This window comes from Furipterus horrens, unplaced genomic scaffold (assembly GCF_987537825.1).
Source record: "Furipterus horrens unplaced genomic scaffold, mFurHor1.1.pri manual_scaffold_5, whole genome shotgun sequence".
In the NCBI taxonomy this organism is placed as follows: domain Eukaryota; kingdom Metazoa; phylum Chordata; class Mammalia; order Chiroptera; family Furipteridae; genus Furipterus; species Furipterus horrens.
Window position 1 is genome coordinate 172,810,051 of NW_028327175.1, and position 24,917 is coordinate 172,834,967.

Consider the following 24,917-nt stretch of genomic DNA (forward strand, 5'->3'; position numbering starts at 1 on the left):
GTTCTACATCTAGTACAAATTATTTACATCCACACACTCAACAAATGATGATGAGACAGAGAATGGGAAAAACCACAACAGATGTTTTTATTTAAAGGGGGAAAATGGGAGGGTATGGTATTCTCTGATTCATAGCAATTCAAAATTCCCACTAAACAAATGTCGCCAGATCCTCAAATGTGGAAGCAGAACATGTGTCTTAATTTTGGTCTAGTTCTGCTTCCTAGGACTGGCCTCCTGTCCATTGTCCTCCATTAATTCTCTCAATGGCTCACGAATCAGTTGTTCTCAATGCAATTGGCTTTGCCCTCTGGGTTCTTGACTCTACCCTCTTAGACAGCCCTTATTTTATATAAGAAACAGCTTTGCTTGCAGTGGAGTAACTTTCTCAGCCAGTTTCCTTCTCATGAAGCTTATAAAATCAGAAGTTTCTGTTATTACAAGTCCCTTAAATCTTTGTGAGCTTTTAAAACATATAAGTATATTCTACTCAATTAGGGAAAAAAGTCACACCTACAACTGTTTTCAAGACATGCTTCTGTCTCTCTTAACTGACTCAGCACTTTGAACAGGACAGTTTCCTATGTGACAATGCCCTTTAAAATCTGATAAACTATATTTTCTAGCTGAGAGTTTCTTCTAGATATTTCTTCAATTCTTTCATACTTTTTAACAAAGGGTATTAAGGGCAAACTCCACATATGCTCTGTACCCTTAGACTGTATTCTACCTTAAATATCTTGTACTGGCCGAGAAGACTAGAGATATAGTTTCATGTTCCATGCCTTGCAAACCTTATTTCCTTTATATTCCTACTAAATTCTGCTTGCAAACTAGTAGTTGTTACTTTAGGTAATGTATACCTTGCAATTCCTTATGACATGCAGCTAAAAAAAGCAAAATAAGCTCATTAGGTATATATTTTAACTTTCTAAGTTACTAAAGCTAACACTTTGCTAATGGTTTCACTACTATCACAATATAGAGCTTCATGTTTCCAGACTCCAATAACAATTGCCTCATCAGTTTTTCAGCTGCTATTAATTGCTCATAATATTTTCAGCTACCTGGTCCCAAAGCCAGTGTTTCTAGACTCCTAGGCCCATGTCTAAATCAGTTAGATTTTCCTTTGTAACAAGCCACCTCAAAATCTATTAGCTTAAATGTAAGAATACAAAATTCACTTGGGCAGATCTGGGTGTGCTGTGTTCAGGTCTTTTAGCAAGGCTCATTCATGCACTTGTGGCCAGTTACGAGTTGACTGGTACTGACTACTGATCTCTTCCAGGGTATCTCACATATCTGGGGCTTTTCAACAACTGGATCAACTCTGTCCTTGAGATGTCTCATACTCCAGCAGGCAAGTCCTGATATGCTGTCATGGCATGGCAAAGAGAGAGTGAGAAGAAATGTACAGGCCTCTTGAGACCTAGGCTCAGAACTAAGGAACACTTCTGTGTTCTATTGCCCAAAGGAAGTCATAAATCTAATTTACACTCAAAGGGTGGGAAAATAGATGCACCCTCTTGATGGCACTTGCTGCAGTCACATTACAAATGGCAGTAGATATAAGGAAGGGAGCAATAGGCCATTTTCATGAACAATTTAACAGAAGCACCCATATCTGATATTCCAGATATTCCATTATTATTCCAGATAACTACAACTGTAACCTATAGGCAACTTTTTGCCACCTGTGTATAACCTGTTCAATATACTTTAATGCAATGAGCTTAACATTCATTGATAGTATATGTCTTAAAGTACTACATTGGAGTTTTCAAAATAATTACTTTATAGTTATGCCATGTTTTCTCCATTTATTAGCTTGCAGATTTTGGTAGAAGGCTTTAATTTTTTTCTTTTATTCTTTTTGTTTTTGTGTGACTGATACACAGATAATTTATTTCAATGTATTATATTCAATTATAGTTACTAGTCTTTTAGATGTTCAAATTGCCCTAAATATGGCCAATGGGAGGTGCATCAAGCTGGTTCTTTGTAATTTCAGCATGACTGCATTGGTACTTACATGCTTCCTTGTTTTGTCTTTAGAGTGCATCCCACCAAAAAAAAAAAAAAATAGAGTACTATATTCAAATGTTACTTAGAATAATTACTTCATCTGTGTAACTGAGTTATCGATTTGATACAATTAGTTCACTTTTTTAAACTTTATATTCAATTTAAGAATGTTATCTTTATATTTTGATTTAATTTTGAATATGTAAAACATTTACAGGGTTTAGAATAAAATTAATACAAAAAAATATATACACAGTATGAAGTCACTGCTATCCATAGCCCCTCCATTGCATTCCTGCCCATATCTAACCTAATATATCCTGTTCCTAATAAACTCTTTGAGTGTTTATATTGTAAAAACAAGCAAATATAAAATGTTGCTATGACCACCACGGATCATTTAGAAAAGGATAAATTTACTTCCGGCCAAGACGGAGGCGTAGACAGACATGCTGGGGCTCCTTCCACAACTAAGAAGGAATACAACTACCTCAAAACTAGAAACAAACAGAAGTTCCAGAAAATCAAAGTGCATGGAAGTCCAGCAAACAAGGATATAAAAAAGAAATATTCATCCAGACAGGTAGAAGGGGCAGAGCCAGGGCAGAGAGGACACGGTGTGGTGGTGGCAGCAGTGGCAACAGCAGCAGGCCGGTGGAAAGTGCAGTTACATGTTTTAAAAAGTCAGGAGGGACACCTGGGGAGCATTCCCAGCTCCTCATCAGAGCAGCTCACTGCCCCAGCACTGGGGAAAATCAAGCCTCATTGCACTTGACTGTGCAAACCAGTGGGCGTTGAGATGGAGGTAGAAACTGCTGGTCTCTCAGCAGAGTCCACTTTTTTAAAGGGGCCCCATGGACCTAGAACATCTGCAGACCTACCGACTCTGGGAACGACAGCCAGGATAGCAGCTAGAGGGGCGCCAGTCTGGTGCAGAAGTGGGAGAAGTGCCTGAAAAAGGGGCGAGTGCTGGGCAAGCGGCATCGTTCCTTCTCATGCCCCTCCCCCACATACAGCGCCACAATGTGGTGAAACAGGTCACCCATTACTGATAAATACCTAAGGCTCCACCCCTTACAACATCACAGGAGTGACAGCTCTGCCTAGAACATGGAAGCAAACAAATACAAAAGACTTCCGGCCAAGATTGAGGCCAAAACTGACGCGCTCTGTCTCCCTCCACACCTAAGGGAATACAACTACCACAAAACCGGCAATAACCAGAAGTTCCAGAAAATAAATGGAAGTCCAATGTATGAAGTTATAAAGAAGTAGTGCTCATCCAGACAGGTAGGAGGGGCAAAGCCAGGGAGGAAAGGTCAAGCTGTAGTGTCCGTGGCAGCAGCAGTGATGGCAGCAGGACAGCGGTAAGCACAGACACCCATATTTAAGGGGAGGTGAGAAGCGCCTCGGGAGCACCCCTGGCTGCAGACCAGACCCATCAGCTTGCGATTCCAAAGCTGGGGAAGGCAGACCCCCATTGTCTTGGACTGTGAGGCCCAGTGGGGGTGGGGACAGAGGAGGAAGCTCCCAGTCTCTCAGCAGAGATTGAACAGCAGAAATCCATCTTGGACACCCACCCCCATGGAAAACACCCAGTTGTGATGAGTGCGCAGGGCTCCTTCTCCTATTCATAGGAGGTGTGACAGCCCTGCCCGGGAAGCAAAGGTAAACACAAAACTGTCAGGATGGCACAGATCATGATAGAGATCTCGGTGACACAGCTGACCAGACAGCAAATTTCTAATCTAACGAAGCAGCACATAGTAAATCTTTCTGAGGCACAGTTCAGAGTTTCAGTTATAAAAATGCTTACAGACATAACAGCAGATCTTAAACAAGACAGGGAAGGAATGAAGGCTAGTCCTGCTGAAATGAACAAAAACACACATGAAACTAGAGGTGAGGACAAGAAAACAAGGGATCAAATCAACAAATTGGAACATAGGGAAGGAACAAACAGTCAACCAGTGCAGAAAGAGGAAATGAGAAGTGAGGAAAATGAGGTAAGGCTTAGAAACTTATTGGACAGCGAGAAGCGGGCCAACATCCAGATCATAGGGTTGCCAGAAGGTGAAGAAGAAGAACTAGAAATAGAAAAATTATGTGAAAAAATAATGAAGAAGAACTTCCCTAACTTGGGGAAGGAAACAGACTTATAGGTCCAGGAAGCACAGAGAGTTCAAAAAAAAAAAAAACTGGACCCAGGGAGAATCACAGCAAGACACATTATAATCAAAATGTCAAAAATGAAGGATAAAGAGAGAATCTTAAAAGCAGCAAGAGAAAAGAAGAGAATTACATACATAGGGGTCCCAATAAGACTCTCAGCTAATATCTCAAAAGAAACACCGCAGGCAAGAAGGGACTGGCAAATATTCAAAGTAATGAAAAACAAAAACCTACAACCATGATTACCTTATGCAGCGAAGTTGTCATTCAGAATAAAAGGGCAGAGAAAGTGCTTCCAGGACAAAGTAAAACTGAAGGAGTTCATCAGATCCAAACCACTGTTATATGAAATGTTAAAGGGACTTGTTTAGGAGAAAGAGGATCAAAACTATGAACATTAAAATGAAAACTGTATCACAACAACCAACAACAGAATCTAGGGAACCAAAACAAAGGCAAACTAAGTAGGCAATTAGAGTGTGAAGAGAATTATAGGTATGGGGAACATTATGGGTGGAGGTCAGCAGGGAGGGAGAAGGGGGAAAGGGAGGGAGGTGGTACAGGAATTAAGAAGCATAGTAGGAGGGAGTGGAGTAGATAGGAAGATGTTGAGAAGAACTATATGCACAACCAATGGGCATGGAGTGAGGTGGGGGCAACTGGAGGGAGTGATGTCACTGGGTGGAGGGGAACAAAGGGGAAAGAAATTGGGACAACTGTAACAGCGTAATCAATAAAGCATATTTAAAAAAAGAAAAGGATAAATTTGATCTTTATCTCAAACTATACTCAGAATAACCAAATGTAAAAATGAAACCATACAAGTTACAGAAAACAATGAGTAAATTTTGCTTTATAATCCAGGGATAAAATTCTAAAAATATGACCAAAATCAAAAGCAATAATATGAGAGACTGATTAGTTTGATTCCATAAAAATAAAATAAATCTCTAAATGGCAAAAATTACACATAAGCAAATACAAATGACACCCTGTTAAGATATTTACAACCTATATCAAAGACAAAAGACTAATCTGCTAAATATAGCAAGGGCGCTTGGAAATTAACAAAAGCCCAAAATGGACAAACTAGAAAAAGACATGATAGGAAAAACGGACAAAAAATTGTGAATATATATTTTATAAGAACAAAGGCACTCAAATAAATCTTAACTACTGAAAAGATGCTCAACCTCACTGATAAGAAAAAATGAATGAAAACCACAAGAGATAGCATTTCTTAACTACAAGATTGACAAAAATCTGAAAGCATGACATTAGACTCAGTTTTGGTGACTGTGTAGGGTAATAAAGTCTATCTTATACTGCAGCTAACATTGAAAAAAGAGATAAACTATGGAAGAGAATTTGAGAATATCTAGCAAGACTACATAGGAAAACAACTCAACCCACTTCTAACTATGCAGAATACATACCTCATCAAATATGCCCAAATTATTTATTGAGGTCCTCGTTGTAATAGCATAAAATTAAAAGATAAAATGTCCATGAGTAGAGGTAAGGTTGAATGAGCTGCATTTATGCAATGAAGTACTATGCAGCTGTAATAATGCAAAATATCTGTATGAACTGATATGAAACAATTTCCAGAATATATTGATAACTACAAAAGGCAAAGGGCTTTTATAGTGTTCCATTTTCATGTGTCACACAAGAAAAAGGAACAAAGTTTTTATTTATTTTTTAGTAAATATTTTAAGTAGAAGGTGCATGGATAACAGGTAACATTGCTTTCATTTCACACCCACAGAGGGAGTAACAGGCATGAAAATTTGCTGAGATTATAGTAAGAATACCCAAGTATGTAGTTTTAAAAAAGGATAAGAAGTGACCAAATGTACTCTTTGGGAGATGTTCCATCACACCATAAAGAGTAACTTAGGAGGAGACATGAATGGTCTAGAGATACCAGTGAGAAGACTGCAGCAACAATCTAGGATGGATGATTAAGTAGATAAAACTGAGAAATGTCTTCTACAGAAAAATGTGAGAAAATGCCCAGAAAATCTTTGTCCATAACTAGGAGGCCACGTTAAAGGTGATTAATTTCTTATAGGTACCTTACCAGGTGAATGTTCAAAATAATTATAGACTTTAAGAACAACTCACTTTCGAGGGGCGCCTGAGGAAGATGGTGGCGGAGTAAGCAGCAGTGTTGTCTGCTTACTCCTATCTTGAAAAGCTTGGGATATGGACAGAGAGACGAGTGAGTGAGTACAAACTACGGACAGCTCGAGTGGGAAAGGGAGAGTGAGAGCAGAGTGGAAAAGGGCAGAAGGCTCACCAGCGCTCTCGGGAGGAGTCGCTGGACCCACCAAGCACCGCACTCCTACCGGACTGCACCCCAGAGGGACAGCTGCAGACCAGCTAACTGACTGGAATCTTTTTGGAGACTGCAGCCTACTGTGGGTACAGGGACCAGCGGAGTACCATAGGGAAACAATAGAAAGGTTTTCATGAAGCGGCTGGAGGTGTGGGAGGACAGCGAGCAGCCCAGACTGTGGAAAGCTGTATGATCTGAATCTGGGTGGAGATCCCCTGAATAGGCAGGTCTCGGATCGCAACCCCATGCCCCGGGTGTGCACATCAGGGTGCACAGGCGAACGAGTGATGAGTGGACGAGTGACCCAGGATATGGAAAGCTGTATGAAGTGAGTCTGATGCTGGTGGCACCACATACCAGGCACGCACATACATCGCAGTGCCACTGATCAGAAAAACGTGGACTTGGGCCAGGAAAACTGCATTAGAAACATGGTCTCAGTCAGGGCCCAAAGCAGGCAGCCAAACAATGAGGTGCTGCTGACCAGGGACAGAGCCTGGTGCTGCAGCATGGAACACAGAGACCTCTTGGAAGGAGGAGTGAAGGCAGGATCTAAGGCAAGACAAGGACTAGGATCATGCACACTGGTTTGCCAACAGAACAGCATTATTAGAGATGTGCGAGGACTGCTGAAAGGTGCCGCAGGACAAGTGGGGAGAGACCCAAATCTGCAGCTCAGAGCAGATAATTACAGCATGCCCCTGAATAAGAGAAAAGCAGCCACAGAAACCAGCCAGAGCTCCTCACAGCCAGAAAACCAGAAAAAAGTTTGAAACTCATGGAATTTTGACCAGGTGTGGATCCAGGAAAAGAAGACTAAACACAAAGGCTGAACTGAGTAAAATTTTCTTTTTAATTTTTTTCTTAATAAATATTTTATCTCTTTAAACTATCTCTTTAATCTGTTTCATACCATCTCTGCCATCCTTCATCTTTAATTTTTGTTTGTTCATTTGTCTTTTGTTTGGCCTCCTTTTCACACTAAAAATATAGCATATAACTACTACATAACTCTAATGCTATACACTACTACTTTCTTACTTTATCCTGCATTCTTCCCTCTCTTTTCTTATTAACATACAATGTAAATATTACTTACTGTCTTGCAGAATCTTGACACTACTTGCTACTATTATTACTCTATCACCCCCCCCCGCAAAAATCATCTTTTTCTGCATTTAAAAGAACTCTTATCTATTTCTCCTATAGTATAATAGCCCTAAACTCTCTACATTTATATAAATACTGGCTCATTTGCTGCCTATAGTAGGATAGAGGGTGGGGGATATTTTTGAGAGTCTGTGTTTCTTGCCTGGACTGTGTGTTTATGTTTTTTACAGCATCTCCACAAAAAAACTCAAGACAAGGTGGGCAGAGTGACTCTCAACCAACTAGCCAGATGGAAGGTCCCACCAAAGAGTAACAGAAATATAACCAGACAGAATAAACAAATGAAATAAAGGGTATCCCACGAACACAGGCTCAGGAGATCAAAGAGACTGCACCACTGAAAACCCCAGATATCCTATAAAGACTTTCATTCCACAAAGGCAGGAAATCAAAGCAGACAAATCCAAAAAACAAAAACAAACAAGAAAAATCCAACATGGGAAGATGCAGAAACAACCTCCCAAGGAAAGCAAAAGAGGAATCCCCAGAAAGAGAGGTAGATGGAATAGACATAACCCAAATGTCAGATGTGGTATTCAAAATATACTTGACAACTTCAAAAATAACTATGACAATCTCCAAGAAAATTAACAACAGCTCCAAGAAAATTACAGGAAACTTATGGAGAACTACATCAACATAAAAAAGGACATAGAAAACATTAATAAGAACGAAGGAGAAATGAAGAATACAATCTCTGAACTAAAAAACACAGTAGAATCAATCAAAAGCAGGCTAAACGAAGCAGAGGATCGGATCAGTGAGTTAGAGGACAATGCAGAAAAAATTCCCAGACAATACAACAAAATGAAAAAAGATTGAAAAAGTATGAAGATGGTCTAAGGGAATTACAGGATAGCATGAGAAAAAATAATATCAGGATCATCAGAATAAAAGAGAGAGAAGAAGAGGAGCAAGGAATAGAAAAGCTGATAGGGGAAGTAATGACAGAAAATTTTCCCAACCTGATGAGAGAAAAAGTTATGAAAGTTCAAGAAGCACAGAGAGTTCCAACGAAGAGGAACCCCAAAAAACCCACTCCAAGGCACATCATAATTAAAATGACAACATTCAAAGACAAAGAGAGAATCCTAAAAGCAGCAAGAGAAAAACAGCAAATAACATACAAGGGAGCCCCGATAAGGCTATTGACTGATTTCTCAACAGAAACACTACAAACCAGAAAGGAATGGTAAAAATTTTTCAAGCAATGAAAAACAAAGGCCTACAACAAAGAATACTCTACCCAGCAAGGCTCTCATTCAAATTGGAAGGTGAAATAAGGAGTTTCTCAGACAAAGGAAGACTAAAAGAATACAACTCCACCAAACCAGCATTGCAAGAGATGCTAAAGGGAATGTTTTAAGAAAAAGAAGAAAAGAGGAGAAGAACACAGGTACAGGGGGTAATGAATAAATACATATTAATAATGACCTTAAATGTAAATGGATTAAATGCTCCAATTAAAAGAGATAGGGTAACAGAATGGATACGAAAACAGGACCCACATATTTTCTGTCTACAAGAAACACACCTCAAAACAAGGGATTTACATAAAGTGAAAGTAAAAGGATATAAAAAAGTATTCCAAGCAAATAGACATGAAATAAAAAGCTGGGGTAGCAGTCCTCATATCAGACAAAATGGATTTCAAAGCAAGGGTAATGAAAAAAAGACAAAGAAGAAAATTTCATAATACTTAAGGGAACAATCCATCAAGAAGATATAACACTGATAAACATATATGCACCCAACATAGGAGCACCCAAATACATAAAGAAAATAGTAGAAGACCACAAGAAGGATATTAACAGCAACACACTCATAGTAGGGGACATTGACACTCCATTATCAACAACAGATAGATCTTCGAAGCAAAGAAACACCAAGGATATACAGGTATTGAACAACACACTAAACCGCATAAATATAACTGATATATATAGAACTTTTCACCTCAAAGAAGCAAAATATACATTCTTTTCAAATGCACATGGGACGTTCTCAAAGACAGATCACATGGTAGGACACAAAACAAGCCTCAACAAATTCAAGAAAATTGAAACTATATCAAGCATCTTTTCAGACCACAATGCCTTGAAATTAGAAATGAACCTCAAGGAAAAAACTCAAAGACATTCAAACTCATAGAGAATGAGTAACATGCTATTAAATAATAAATGGGTTAACAATGACATCAAAGAAGAAATCAAGAAATTTCTGGAAACTAATGATAATGAACACATAACAACCCAAAACCTATGGGACACAGCAAAAGCAGTCCTAACAGGAAACTTCATAGCAATACAGACCTACCTAAAGAGAATAGAAGAATCTCAAATAGAAAATCTAACCCTACAGCTACAAGAACTAGAGGAACAACAACAAACAAAGCCTAGGGCAAGAAGAAGAAAGAAAATCATCAAGATCAGAGAAGAATTAAATGACATAGGGACTAAACAAACAATTCAAAAGATCAACGAGAGTAGGAGCTGGCTCTTTGAAAAAATAAACAAAATCGACAAGTCTTTAGCCAGGCTCATTAAGAAAAAAAGAGAGAAGACCCAAATAAGCAAAATCAGAAATGAAAGAGGAGAAATCACGACTGATGCCACAGAAATACAAAAGATTGTAAGAAATTACTACAAACAACTGACTGGCAAGAAATTTGACAACTTAGATGAAATGGACAAATTTCTAGAAATATATAACCTTCCAAAACTGAGTCAAGAAGAAGTAGAAAGCCTGAACAGACCAATAACAAAGAGTGAAATTAAAACAGTAATCAAAAATCTCCCAACACACAAAAGCCCTGGACCGGATGGCTTCATGGAAGAATTTTACAAAACATTTAGGAAAGAACTAATGCCTACCCTTCTCAAAATATTCCAAAAAATCCAAGAAGAAGGAAGACTCCAAAACTCTTTCTATTAAGCCAGTATTACCCTAATCCCAGAACCAGGTCAAGACACAACAAAGAAAGAAAACTATAGGCCAATATCACTGAAAAACATAGATGCTAATATCCTCAACAAAATATTGGCAAACAGGATCCAGCAACACATAAAAATATCATACACCACGATTCAGTGGAATTCATCCCAGGGATGCAAGGATGGCTTAATATTTGCAAATCAATAAATGTAATACACCACATAAACAAAATGAAAGACAAAAACTACATGATCATATCCATAGATGCTGAAAAGGCATTTGATAAAATACAACATCCATTTATGATGTAAACTCTCAGCAAAATGGGAATAGAGGAAGCATACCTCAATGTAGTAAAGGCTATATATGAGAAAAGCATTTGATAAAGTACAACACTCATTTATGATGAAAACACTCAGCCTAATTAAGGCTGTATACAAGAAACCTGAAGCCAACATCATACTCAATGGACAAAAACTAAAAGCATTTGCCCTGAGATCAGGAACAAGACAAGGATGTTCACTCTCTCCACTTCTATTCAACATAGTGTTGGAAGTCCTAGCCACAGCAATCAGACAAGAAAAAGAAATAAAAGGCATCCAAATTAGAAAAGAAGATGTAAAACTATCATTATATGCAGATGACATGATAGTATACATAGAAAACCCTATAGACTCCACACAAAAAAATACTCAATATAATAAGCAAATTTGGCAAAGTGGCAGGGTACAAAATAAATATACAGAAATTTAAGGCATTTCTGTACACCAACAATAAAATATTAGAGACAGAAACAAAAAAGAAAATACCATATACTATAGCAACAAGAAAAATAAAGTACCTAGGAGTAAACTTAACCAAAGAGATAAAAGACCTGTACTCTGAGAATTACGTGACACCTGAAGAAAGAAATTAAGGAAGATACAAAGAAATGGAAGCGAATACCATGTTCTTGGATGGGAAGAATCAACATCATTAAAATGGCCATACTACCTAAAGCAATTTACAGATTTAATACAATCCCTATTAAAATACCAATGACATATTTCTTAGAACTAGAACAAATACTTCAAAAATTCATATGGAACCAAAAAAACCCTGAATAGCCAAAGCAATCTTGATACAGAAGAACACAGCAGGAGAAATCAAAATACCAGATGTCAAACTATACTACAAAGCCACTGTGGATCAAAACAGTCTGGTATTGGCATAAGAACAGACATATAGATCAATGGAACAGAAGAGAGAGTCCAGAAATAAATCCAGGACTATACGGTCAACTAATATTTGTAAAAAAGGAAAGAACATAAAATGGAGTGAGAAGAGCCTTTTCAACAAATGGTGCTGGGAGAACTGGACAGGGACATGGAAAAAAAAATGAAACTAGATCACCAACTTACACCACACACAAGAATAAACTCAAGATGGATCAAAGACTTAAATGTAAGCCATGACACTATAAAAGTCCTAGAGTAAAACATAGGCAGAAAAATTTCAGATATCCCACGTAACAATATTTTCATGGATACAGCTCCTAAGGCAAGAGAAATAAAGGAAAAAAATAAACAAATGGGACTACATCAAACTAAAGAGTTTCTGCTTAGCAAAAGAAAAATCAGCAAGATGAAAAGGAAACCAACCATATGGGGAAACATATTTGCCAATGATACCTCAGACAGGGGACTGATCTCCAAAATATATAAAGAGCTTATATGACTCAACATCAAGAAAACAGACAACCCAATTAAAAAATGGGCAAAGGACCTGAACAAACATTTCTCCAGAGAGGACATACAGAAGGTCCATAGACATATGAAAAAATACTCAACATCACTAGCCATCAGAGAGATGCAAATAAAAAACCACAATGAGATACCACTTTACACCTGTCAGAATGGCCATCATCAACAAATCAACAAACAACAAGTGCTGGCGAGGATGTGGAGAAACGGGAACCCTACTGCATTGTTGGTGGGAATGCAGACTGGTGCAGCCACTGTGGAAAACAGTGTGGAATTACCTCAGAAAACTAAAAATGGAACTGCCTTTTGAGCCAGCAATATCACTGCTAGGATTATACCCCAAAACTCCTAAAACCCTAATTCAAAAGAACTTATGCACCCCTGTGTTCATAGCAGCACTGTTCACAATAGCTAAGTGCTGGAAACAGCCTAAGTGCCCATCTGTAGATGAGTGGATTCAAAAATTGTGGTAAATTTATGCAATGGAATACTATGCAGCAGAAAGAAAGAACTCCTGCCATTTGTGACAACATGGTTGGAACTAGAGAGAATTATGCTGAGTGAAATAAGCCAGGCAAAGAAAGAAAAATACCACATGATATCACCTAATACAGGAAACTAAGGAACAACACAAACAAATGAGCTAAATAGAACAAGGAACAGAATAACAGTTATTATGGGAGAGGAGGGAGGGGGAAAAGGGGGATAAGTAAGGGAAGAATTTAGTCAAAAAACATATATAAATGACTCATGGACATGGACAACAGGGGGGGATTATTGTAGGAGAAAGGGTGAGCTGGGTGGGGGGAGCAACCGGGGGAAAATGGGACAACTGTAATTGAAAAATAAAATAAAATTATATAAAAAAATACAAATCACTTTTATTATATGATGGTCAAATTGATGCTTGGACTCAAGTTAAATCTACAAAGTTATTCCACATTCTAGCATGGTCTTTAACATTTTGATGCCAATCAGGTTCACTCAGGATTTGAGCAGATAGAAGAAAATATGTGGAACCATGGGGATATCTGACATGCCTTTATTCCAGGCACAGGGACAATCCACACTTGCCCTTGCTCACTAGTGCAAGCAGTGTGGTCCCATCTTCCCTAAATACTATGCATAGACAAAGCTGGCTGCATGCCAAAGTATGACATCATTGGTTACATAACAGCAAGTATTCTGCACATGCGGGTCTCAGCAAGTGTTCTGCACATGCGGGTCTCTAACTATTATCTCTAAGCCACTTGTGTCCAGACATCCAGGTGAGGGAGCCTGACTGACTCCATTTTCTCTAGATAGCACCGGGTGAGGGAGCCTGACTGACTCCATTTTCTCTACATAGCACCATTTACACTCCTCAGTTTACAAGCTTCCTCATTCTGGAAAGCTTAGCCCACATGCCACATATCTCTGCATTCAGGGATTATTTCTGACCCATCCTCCACCTGGACTCCTTCCTTAAAGCTTTCATGATGCCTGTGCATATTTCTACAACTATACTTAACACAATTAGGAAATTTTCTGCTTGTGTACCTCTCTTACCTACAAAACACAGGCATCTTATAGAGAGATAATTTTACCCATCTGTCCAAGGTAAAGATTTGAGTGCCTGGCATGTGGTACATGCTCAGTACATGTTAGCTGAATGGAGGAGTAAAGGACTGAATTAATTTGATTTGGCAGAAACAAAAAGAAAAATCTGTTTTTTATTAAAGAATTACCAAGTAGATTGAATTTACTCATCAAGCCTGATCAAATGCTTTAGCCTGAAAAAGATGTAAACATTTTTTAGATTTATTAATTTTCTCTGGAAACTAAAAATACTTATTATTTGTAGGATTAATCACTGAATCTCGCCTTCTAATTTTCTTACTGATAGCTTTCTTACTGATAGTCATGAGGACATTTGCCATAGATTGAAAGAATTCATTCAAACTTCATTAATCCAAAATCCTAGTAAGGAAGATTAATTAGGTCAAAGAGCTGCTTTCATCTTGGATTCTTTCAGACTGAGCTAACATTAAACCCCAGAATTATATGTACTAACCCCTATTCTATGCACAGCCACATATACTCTACGCAATCCACTGGTGGTGTTGGTACTTTAATTTTAAGAAGTAGAAGTTTTATTAATACTAATTTAGTAATTTATACTAGATTAGCTAGTACATTGCAGTATTCTTAGACACACCATCATTATAAGATTTTCTCTACTATTTGAGTTTCAACAAGTAAATATATTAGTTAAAAATAAAAATAATTATTTAAGGAAGAAAAAACAAAAATAGAAAACTTTTTTCTAATTCTGATATTCTATCTTAAGGAAATGACTATAAATAGAATTATTTTGTTTCAAAGATAGTTCAACTTATCACTTTTTTTTTAACTTTCAGAAAACAGGGACTATCCTAAATGTCAAAACAATGGAAGATTAATTAATAGAAATATGGTACATACAGTATGAGGTTTTTCTGATTTCTCTTTTGTTCCTCTACCCTCAACCCATCCCTCACTGAGAGTAAATATTTGTGGTTTTTCATTTTAACAAAAGACAGAGAGAAGTTATCAGAAGCAAATATCACCATCTTCCTTTCCAGCTAGCAAACCCACCATACTTGCCATCACCTTGCCATTCTCCTTACAAAAGAAGTATCCAACAAACAAATTATTGATATTACTCTGGGTCTCTTCAAATTTCATATTTTAGGGGACTTTCTATTACACTCTTTTGGATTCTTGTGCCCACTCTAGTTTTTTTTGATTGTTGTTTTTCTTTTAATACAAATAAAACAAATTTCCCCTAGCCCTATACCTCATTTTTACTAATGTTCTATTTTTCCTAAATGTTAGATTTTATAAGAAAAGAGAAAATTGTAAATGACTTCCATTTCCCAACCTCTCATTCTCTCTTCAATAAGTACCAATAAGGCTTTTGATCCCAGCAATTAATTGAAAATAATGTTAATAAGGGCAACCACAATTATACCGAAGCTAAATTAATTGAACAATTTTCAATTCTCACTTTACTAGACTTTTCAATAGTACTCTATATCAGGGATCAGAAAACTACAGCCCATCACACGTTTTGTAAATAAAACTTAACTGGAACACAGCCTAGCTCCTTTACTTACATATTATTCATGGCTACTTCCATGCTATAATGGCAGAGTAGTCTCTCCTTAAACAATTCTCTTTTCTTAGGTTCTCTAACAGTCTCTTGGTTTTCCTTCTGCTTCTCTGGCTCCTCTAACTCTCTCTTTTTTTTTTTTTTTTTTTAATCCTTTTTAGCCCCCACCTTTTCTACCATTTTTAAGTAGTGGAGTTCCATAGGTTTAAACTTGGATTTTCTCTTCTTATACACTTTATCCCTAGGAAACCTCATCTATTCCTTTAGCTGTAATAGTACCTCCAGGTTGACAATTCACAATGCATATCACCAACTCAGACCTCTCCCCTGTGTTACAGAATCATAAATATCTCCATTTGGATGCTTCACTACTTCTCTAACTTCTAAGTCCAGAACTACACATATACTACCCCGCCATCACTCACACACACATGAAATCTCTTTCTCTTGAAGAGTTTCTTAACTAGTTTATTAAACTCCCATAGATCTATTAGCTCATACTAAAAATCTGGAAGTTATATTTGATAACTTTTCTCTCGGTTTAGTACTAGCAAATCCATTTTCAGGACATGTCTTGAATTTATTGAGTCTTCTTTATATCATGGCATCATTTCTGTAAGCCACTATCCTTTCTTGACTATTGTGCTAGTCACTTTCTACCGTATTTCTAGCTTTTGTTCATATCATTATCCATGATCTACCAGGAAAACATTTTAGATATGGCCTATGCTTCTCATTATAGGGTTCTACATAATCTGACCCCTATCCACACTTCCTTCTTCATAATAGGGCATTCTTCCACTTGTCTATTATATGCCATTCACACTAACATCTTTTGATCATAGAGGGTATCAAGTTTTTCATCTTAAAGATTTGGGTTCTTTCCTTTCACTCTTCAGCTGGTTAATTCTATGCAAATTTCAATTCCTAGCTTTATTTATTTTTGTATGTTTTATTGATTATGCTGTTACAGTTGTCCCAATTTCTTTTCCCTTTGCTCCCCTCTGCCCAGTACTCCCCTTCCCTCCAGCAATCACACCCCCCTTAGTTCATATCCATGGGTAGTGCATAAAAGATCTTTCACTTTACCCTTCCCTGTACTATTCTTAATACTGCCTGTCTATTCTCCACCCTTTTATTATACTTCTTAATTCCTGCACCGTTTCCCCCTTCCTTCTCCTTCCACCTCCTAGCTGATATCCCTCCAAATGCTCCCTATACCTTTGGTTCTGTACCCATTCTGCTTGTCTGCTTAGTTTGTTTTTGTTTTTATGTTTTTAGATTCTGTTGTTGATAGTTACGATTTTGTTATCATTTTTTACATTTAATTTTTTTTCCATTACAATTGTCGCATTTTCCCCCATTTCTCCCCCCAACACAACCCACTCCTTCTCCCACAGTCATTCCCCACCCCGTTGTCCACGTTCATGGGTTATTTATACTAGTTACTTTACTAAATCCTTCCCCTATTTACCCCTTTTCCCCACCCCCAATAACTTTTTCTGTTCCTTGTTCAACTTTGTTCATTTGTTTGTGTTGTTTCTTAGTCTCCTGTATTAAATATTTATAGTCTCCTGTATTAGATATCATATGGTATTTTTCTTTCATTGCCTGGCTTATTTCACTAAGCAGAATTCTCTCTAGCTCTATCCATGATGTTCCAAATGGTAGAAGTTCCTTCTTTCTTTCTGCTGCATGGTATTCCATTGTGTAAATGTACCATAGTTTTTTAATCCACTCATCTACAGATAGGCACCTACGCTGTTTCCAGCACTTGGCTATTGTAAACAGCGCTGCTATGAATATAGGGATGCAAAGGTTCCTTGGAATTTAAGGATTCTTTGGGTATAGTCCTAGCAGTAGAATTGCTGGTTCAAAAGGCAGTTCCATTTTTAGTTTTTTGAGGTAATTCCATACTGTTTTCCATAGTGGCACCACCAGTCTGCACTCCCACCATCAGTGCACTAGGTTTTCCATTTCTCCACATTCTTGCCATCACTTGTTGTTTGTTGATTTGTTGATGATGGCCATTCTGACTGGTGTGAGGTGGTATCTCATTGTGGTTTTTTATTTGCATCTCTCTGATGGCTAGTGATGCTGATCATTCTTTCATATGCCTACGGACCCTCTGTGTATCCTCGTTGCAGAAGTGTTTGTTCAGATCCTTTGCCCATTTTTTTAATTGGGCTGTCTGTCTTCTTGGTGTTGAGATGTGTAAGTTTGTTATATATTTTAGAGATCAATCTCTTGTAAGAGGTGTCATTGGCAAATGTATTTTCCCATATGGTTGGTTCCCTTTTCATCTTGCTGATGTTTTCTTTAGCTGAGCATAAACTCTTTAGTTTTATGTAGTCCCATTTGTTCATTCTTTCCTTTATTTCCCTTGCCTTAGGAAATGTATTAGTGAAAATATTGCTACATGGGATATCTGAAATTTTCCTGCCTATGTTATTTTCTAGGACTTATATGGTGTCACAGCTTACATTTAAGTCTTTGATCCATCTTGAGTTTATTCTGGTGTGTGTTGGAAGTTGGTGGCCTAGTTTCATTTTTTTTTTTTTTTTGCATGTCCCTGGCCAGTTCTCCCAGCACCATTTATTAAAGAGGCTCTTCTCAGTCCATTTTATGTTCCTTCCCACTTTGTCAAAAATTAGTTGACCATATAGACTTGAGTTTATTTCTGGGCCCTCTATTCTGTTCCATTGATTTACATGTCTGTCCTTATGCCAGTAACAGGTTGTCTTGATCACAGTGGCTTTGTAGTTTAGTTTGATGTTGGATAGTGTAATTCCTCCTGCTGTGTTCTTTTTCAAGATTGCCGTGGCTATTTGGGGTCTTTTTTGGTTCCATATAAATTTTTGAAGTATTTTTTCTAGGTCTGTGAAATATATCATTGGTATTTTAATAGGGATTGCATTGAATCTGTAAATTGCTTTGGGTAGTATGGACATTTTAATAATGTTGATTCTTTTCATCCATGAACATGGAATTTGCTTTCATTTATTTGTATATTCCTTAATTTCTTTCTTAAGAGACATGTAGTTTTATGAGTACAGGTCTCTTATTTCTTTGGTTAAGTTTATTCCTAGGTACTTTAGTTTCCTTGTTGCTATTATAAATGGAATTTTCTTTTAGTTTCTATCTCTGACATTTTATTGTTGGTGTACAGAAATGCCTTCAATTTCTGAATATTGACCTTGCATGGTGCTGTTTTTGTCAAATTCTCTTATTATACTCAGTAGCTTATTAGTGGAGTCTATAGGGTTTTCTATGTACACTATCATGTCATCTGCAAATAATGACAGTTTTACTTCCTCTTTTCAATTTGGATGCCTTTTATTTCTTTTCCTTGTCTGATTACTGTGGCTAGGACTTCCAACACTATGTTGAATAGGAGTTGAGAGAGTAGAGTTCCTTGTATTGCTCCTGATATCAGGGAATGCTTTCAGTTTTTGTCCATTGAGTATGATGTTGGCTTCAGGTTCCTCATATATGGCCTTTATCATGTTGAGGTATACCCCTTGTATTCACATTTTGCTGAGAGTTTTCATCATAAATGGATGTTGTATTTTATCAAATGCCTTTTCAGCATCTATGGATATGATCATGTAGTTTTTGTCTTTCATTTTGTTTATGTGGTGTATTACATTTATTGATTTGCAAATATCAAGCCATCCTTGCATCCCTGGGATGAATTCCACTGAATCGTGGTGTATGATATTTTTATGTGTTGCTGGATCCTGTTTGCCAATATTTTGTTGAGGATATTAGCATCTATGTTTTTCAGTGATATTGGCCTATAGTTTTCTTTCTTTGTTGTGTCTTGACCTGGTTCTGGGATTAGGGTAATACTGGCTTAATAGAAAGAGTTTTGGAGTCTTCCTTCTTCTTGGATTTTTTGGAATATTTTGAGAAGGGTAGGCATTAGTTCTTTCCTAAATGTTTTGTAAAATTCTTCCATGAAGCCATCCGGTCCAGGGCTTTTGTGTGTTGGGAGATTTTTGATTACTGTTTTAATTTCACTCTTTGTTATTGGTCTGTTCAGGCTTTCTACTTCTTCTTGACTCAGTTTTGGAAGGTTATATATTTCTAGAAATTTGTCCATTTCATCTAAGTTGTCAAATTTCTTGCCAGTCAGTTGTTTGTAGTAATTTCTTACAATCTTTTGTATTTCTGTGGCATCAGTCGTGATTTCTCCTCTTTCATTTCTGATTTTGCTTATTTGGGTCTTCTCTCTTTTTTTCTTAATGAGCCTGGCTAAAGACTTGTCGATTTTGTTTATTTTTTCAAAGAGCCAGCTCCTACTCTCGTTGATCTTTTGAATTGTTTGTTTAGTCCCTATGTCATTTAATTCTTCTCTGATCTTGATGATTTTCTTTCTTCTTCTTGCCCTAGGCTTTGTTTGTTGTTGTTCCTCTAGTTCTTGTAGCTGTAGGGTTAGATTTTCTATTTGAGATTCTTCTATTCTCTTTAGGTAGGTCTGTATTGCTATGAAGTTTCCTGTTAGGACTGCTTTTGCTGTGTCCCATAGGTTTTGGGTTGTTATGTGTTCATTATCATTAGTTTCCAGAAATTTCTTGATTTCTTCTTTGATGTCATTGTTAACCCATTTATTATTTAATATTATATTATTCATTCTCCATGAGTTTGAATGTCTTTGAGTTTTTTCCTTGAGGTTCATTTCTAGTTTCAAGGCATTGTGATATGAGAAGATACTTGATATAATTTCAATTTTCTTGAATTTGCTGAGGCTTGTTTGTGTCCTACCATGTGGTCTATCTTTGAAAACGTTCCATGTGCACTTGAGAAGAATGTATATTTTGCTTCTTTGAGGTGAAAAGTTCTATATATATTAATTATGTTTATTTCATGTAGTGTGTTGTTCAATGCCTCACTATCCTTGGTGTTTCTTTGCTTTGAAGATCTGTCTATCATTGATAATGGGGTGTTAAAGTCCCCTACTATGAGTATGCTATTGTTAATATCCTTTTTGTGGTCTTCTAATATTTTCCTTATATATTTGGGTGCTTCTATGTCGGGTGCATATATGTTTACCAGGGTTATAACTTCATGATGAATTGTTCCCTTAAGTATTATGAAATGCTCTTCTTTGTCTCTTTTTATGATCTTTACTGTGAAATCTGTTTTGTCTAATATTAGTATTGCTATCCCAGCTTTTCTTTCATCTCCATTTGCCTGGAATATTTTTTTCCATCCCTTCATTTTCAGTCTGTGTAAATCTTTTGTTCTGAGGTGTGTCTCTTGTAGACAGCATATAGGTGGGTCTTCTTTTTGTAACCATTCTGCTACCCTATGTCTTTTGATTGGAACATTTAATCCATTTACATTTAAGGTTATTATTGACAGGTATTTATTCATTTCCCTTTGTACCTGTGTTCCTCTCCCTCTATCTTTTTCTTCTTCTTCTTACAACATCCTCTTTAGCATCTCTTGTTATGCTGTTTTGAGGGACATGTATTCTTTTAGTCGTCCTTTGTTGGAAAACTCCTTATTTCACCTTCCATTTTGATGGAGAGCCTTGCTGGGTAGAGTAGCCTTGGTTGTAGGCCTTTACTTTTCATTGTTTGAAATATTTTTTGCCATTCCTTCTGTGTTGTTGTGTTTCTGTTGCGAAATCAGTTGATAGCCTTATTGAAGCTCCCTTGTATGTTATTTGTTATTTTTCTCTTGCCACACTTAGGATTATCTCTTTGTCTTTGAATTTTGCCATTTTAACTGTGATGTGTCTTGGAGTAGACCTTTTTGGATTCATCTTTATTTGGACCCTGTGTGCTTCCTCGACTTGCATTACTTTTTCTCTCATCAAGTTAGGAAAATTTTCTGTCATTAGTTTTCCAATCAGGTTTTCTATCACATGCTCGTCTTCCTCTCCTTCTTTAATCCCTATGATACAGATATTGTTTCATTTCATGTTGTCCTGCAATTCTCTTAAACCCTCTTCATTCTTTTTAAATATTCTTTTATTTTGTTGCATTACTTGGAAATTTTTTCTACTTTTTCCTCTAACTCACTGATCCAATTCTCTGCTTCATTTATCCTACTTTTGATTGATTCTACTGTGTTATTCAGTTCAGAAATTGTATTCTTTGTTTCTTCTTGGTTCTTATTGATAGTTTCTATGTCCTTTCTTATGCTGGTATAGTTCTCAGTAAGTTCCTTGTAGCTTCCCTTTTGTTCTTTGTAGTTCCCCTGGAGTTTGTTGTTGCTTTGTTTGATTTTCTCGAGTTCATTGAGCTTCATCATTACTATTGTCTGAGTTCCATGTGTGATAGTTTGCTTGCTTCTCTTTCATTTATCCCTCCTTGGAATTCATCCTTTCCTTTTGGTGGGATATTGTTTCTGTTTGGTAGGGTGTTATTCTGCCTCCCCATTTTGGGCACTGTTCTTGTTTCTACTTCTTAGATTGATCTGCTTTTATTTTCTGCCTTTATAATGTGACTTCCTTGTGTACAGTTGTTGAGCTGCTGCCTCCAGCTGATGCCGCTTGGAGGGGAGCCATCTGCTTACGTGATTTCTCCCATAGCACTTGGGGTGATTCTGTACTGGAACCTAGTGCACTGCTCTCCCAGCTCTTTCTTGAGAGCCAGCACCCAAAACTTATTACAAAGTTCCTATAGTTTACTTCGCCATCCTTTGGCCTCAGCCAGGGGTGAGTGTACTCCCTTGCACAGGCCAGGGGCAGGTTCTCTCCTCATTTTAAAAAATTTTTATTTCCTCCTTTTGTACTGGTTTACTGTTTATTCCTTCCTGTGTTCTAATTCACTTATTGACATCCTGGTTTCCTTTCCCTCACCACTAGTTTTGTGTGAATTTTTCCTTTATTTCACTTAGTACATTCTTCATTTCTTCCCATCATGCTTAATCTTTTCTGTCAACTCTGTGAGCATTGTTAACACTAGTGCTTCAAACTGTGTGTCTGTTAAGTTGGCTATCTCCATTCTTCATCATGTTGCTGAAGTGTTAGAGTACACCAAGGATGAGAGCTGGAAAGTCCTCTGCTCCAGAGGACTGCTTGGATGTTTGATGACAAATACAAGAGACTCAGATATAGTGTCTATGACGCATTTAAGCATGCAGTCTCAGACCTATGTATTTTGGATAGTTTATATTTGAATGAAGATGAATGGTAAGTACTCATTAACAATATTAATAGGCATTTGACCCTACAGGCTGTCAAAATTTGAGAAGATATTGAAGTGGCTTGTTGTGGTTATGAAGGCACTGATGCCCTAAAAGAAGTCCTGAGAGCAGGTTTGAGTTGTTCTACAGAAACCATGCCCATCAAAATAATCTAATATCTCCTCCTTGGTATGTGATGACTACAACAACCCTGGAGAGGACAGAAAGCCTCTTTATCCTCGATAAGGCTATGGCTGTTATTAAAGAAAAGATTGAAGAAAAGAGGGGTGTCTTCAATGTTCAGATGGAGCCCAAAGTGGTCACAGATACAGATGAAACCAAACTTGCAAGGCAGCTGGGAAGGCTTGAGAGAGAAAATGTGGAAGTGGATGGAGATGATGTTACAGAAGAAATGGAAGCCAAAGCCAAAGATTAACTTTGTGGGAAACAGAGTCCAGTTTAAGGAACACAAAACAGCCCTTCCTGGCTTAAAAGACTTAAAAGTTTTCCAGTATTAAAAGCTTCAAAGTTGAATATTTTTTATTTCCAAGTATTTAAATGTTCTAACAGACCAACTCATGAAATGCCCTCCTAAAATGTCAGCTATTTTCATATGGTCAATAGCTCCAACATATTGACCATTTTTAAGGGAGTGGCCTGATTTCACTAGAGACAAATCTTCAAGCTAATAGCAGTCATAAAATTGGGTTTTCTGTTTCTGATTTCTCAAGTTGACACCACTTTGTCAGTGTCTTCATGTAATTTACCAGGGGCACCCAAAGCAAATAGTCCCAGTCTTTCTCTATAAATGTATCAAGTAAACTAATAAATACATTTCTGGGATTTTTTTTTAAAAGGTTCACACTAGAACCTTAATCTACCCCACCTTTTGGGTCATGCGTCTTTCTCCTCATCTTGACAGCTTTCTATGTTTGCCTCTGTGTCTTAGGTAGAATTGTTGCACGTCTTCCATTATAAGAGACATAGCTTATGTATTCACCAGTGCTGGTGACCTGTTTCACCACATTGTGGCACTGTATGTGGAGGAGGGGTCTGAGAGGAAACAGTGCCACTTGTCCCACACTTGCCCTTTTTCCAGGCACTTCTCCCCCTTCCTATACTAAATAAGCTCCCTCCATTGGGAGACTGGCAGTGGTTTTCACAGCCAGAAGCATGGTCTGGTCTGGGGCTGGGGTTGGTCTGGTCTGGGGCTAGGTTTACTTCCCAGGTTTAAAATGTATTGCTGCACTTTTCACTGCAGCTATAGTCTCTGTGCCACTGCCACTGCCACTGCTGTTGCTGCCAGCCACCAGCTGCTGCCACCACTAGCTGTACTGCACCTTGTTCTCTCCATCCTACCTCCACCCCTCCTACCTGTCTGGCTGAATATTTCTTCTTTATTTCTTCTTTGTTGAACTTCCATGTAGTTTGAGTTTCTGGATCTTCTAGGGTTTTTTTAGTTTAAAGTGGTTGTAAATTTTTTCTTAGTTGTGAGGGAGATGCAGGGTGTCTATCTATGCCTCCATCTTGGCCAGAAGTCCCTTCAATTCCTAGCTTTAATAATATGTCCTCAGAGTGGCTATTCTTGACCACCCAGTGGTTAGATCCTTTATTATAACCTCTCCTTACACTTGACATCTCCTTCATAGAACACCAAGTATGACTTAAAATCCCCAAAAAGAGGTGCTCAAAATGACCAGATTTCTTCATTAAGATGAAATAAAATTAGTTTTGCTTCTATCTATTCTCTCAGGCAAATGAGAAATTCAACTTCAGTAATCCTTGGGAATTCCCAACAGTGGATTATAACAAGTATTAGGGTCACTAAATAGCACCAGGGAGGATAGAAAATTTTTCTGGTTTTTGGCCCCCTGTGCACACAGGTTAGTTTTAAGATGCTCATTCCCCAAGTTCATGTGGTCAATGTTTTCTAGTTCCAGAGATGACTTGCCATTTTCTTGAAGTCCCAATGTTTCAGACCCTCCAGCCACACTCCTTTCCCTTGTCAAGAATCTCACCTCCCCACTCCGTTTCTTCTCAGAGTAATCTTTTTCTCTCCCCATTCAGATTATCTACATAATTCAAAGTCTTTATTATCTCATCCTTGCTAGAGAAAATCTTCTATTTAGCATTACTGACTCTCTTATAAATCCATGGACACAAATCATGGATTGGCTCACAGCAGTTTAGCAATACTAACAAGTTTCCCAGTAAGTTTGCTTTCCTGTTGTTCAAAGTAGCTCCTTCATACCTTCTC

The 24,917-nt window shown here is 37.6% G+C and overlaps 1 pseudogene; it reads left to right on the forward strand.

The window, feature by feature from the left end:
- The first annotated feature begins 6,786 nt into the window (after positions 1-6,786).
- LOC150010390 (eukaryotic translation initiation factor 2 subunit 1 pseudogene) lies at positions 6,787-23,096 on the forward strand (annotated as a pseudogene).
- Positions 23,097-24,917: the final 1,821 nt, after the last annotated feature.